At 48.5% G+C, this 1,333-nt stretch overlaps 1 pseudogene; it reads left to right on the top strand.

The window, feature by feature from the left end:
* Window positions 1-297: 297 nt before the first annotated feature.
* LOC142844967 (glutathione S-transferase P pseudogene) lies at window positions 298-976 on the top strand (annotated as a pseudogene).
* Window positions 977-1,333: the final 357 nt, after the last annotated feature.

Raw genomic sequence — 1,333 nt, 5'->3', positions numbered from 1 at the left:
AAAGTTGAAGCCCACTCTGGTGAATACAGTGAGTCCAAAGCTGATTACATTAACAAGACTATATCTCAAGCAGGAAAAGTGAAAAGATGAGTCGGAACATGGCTCATTTGCTAATCACCTGCCTTATCTTCTTCAAGTCTATAAGCTGAATCCTCTATACTAAAAACAGGCAAAACTTTAGGACCCTGTGTACTAGATGGCTTTAAGTCAACACAAACTAGCATCGTCTAAGAGGCAGATCCTCAATTAAGAATTGCCTCCACGCTGCTGAGCTTGCACCGCACCTCATCACCTACAATGCCGCAGCCTTACACCATTGTCTATTTCCCCTTCCGAGGGTGCTGCGAGGTTATGCGCATGCTGCTAGCAGACCAGGGCCAGAGCTGGACTGAGGAAGTAGTGACTATGGATGCCTGGGGGCAGGGGACACTCAAGGCTTCCTGTCTGTTTGGCCAGCTCCCCAAGTTCCAGGATGGAGACCTCACCCTGTACCAATCGAATGTTGTCCTGTGGCACCTGGGCCGCACCTTCGGGCTTTACGGCAAAGACCAGCAAGAGGCAGCTCTGGTGGACATGGTCAATGACGAACTGGAAGACCTCGTCAGGCACATTGGCCAGGTTCTCCATAACTATGAGGAGGGCAAAGCCCAGTATCTGAAGGAACTTCCGGGACACCTGAAACCATTTGAAACTCTGCTGGCCCAGAACAAGGAAGGCCAGTCCTTCATTGTGGGTGACCAGATTTCCTTTGCTGACTACCGACTGCTAGACTTGATGCTGAACCACGAGCTCCTGTTCCCTGACTGCTTAAATGACTTCCCCTTGCTGTCGGCCTATGTGGCACACCTCAGAGCCCGACCCAAACTCAAAGCCTTCCTGGACTCCCCTGAGCATGTGAACCGCCCCATTTCTGCTCGCCTAAAGATATGAGCCCACCTGTCTCCCCTAACCCCTACTCATGGACCAATAAAAACAATGGCAGAAACAAAAAAAAAAAAAAGAATTGCCTCCACAAGATGGTGTGGGAGGACCCATTGTACTGTGTGTGGGGCCTACTGTGGGCTGGTTTCCTGGGTCCAGTAAGAAATCAGGCTAAGCAATACTTGGGAAGCAAATCATCAAGAGGCATTTTTCTATGGCCTTGGCTTTAACTCTTACCTCCAAACTCCTCCCTTGTTTAAGAGCCTGCCCTCAGTTTGAGTTGACTTCTCTCAGTGGACTTGTAATTCAGGATATATAAGCCGAATAAATGCTTCCCACCACCACCCACGTTGCTTTTGGTCATAGTATTTTATTACAGCAGAAGAGACCTTAACTAAGAAACTAAAATAAT

The sequence above is a fragment of the Microtus pennsylvanicus genome, chromosome 2 (assembly GCF_037038515.1).
Source record: "Microtus pennsylvanicus isolate mMicPen1 chromosome 2, mMicPen1.hap1, whole genome shotgun sequence".
NCBI lineage: Eukaryota > Metazoa > Chordata > Mammalia > Rodentia > Cricetidae > Microtus > Microtus pennsylvanicus.
The sequence above is the reverse complement of the archived record's forward strand: the minus strand, read 5'-3'. Positions and strand labels throughout refer to the sequence as shown.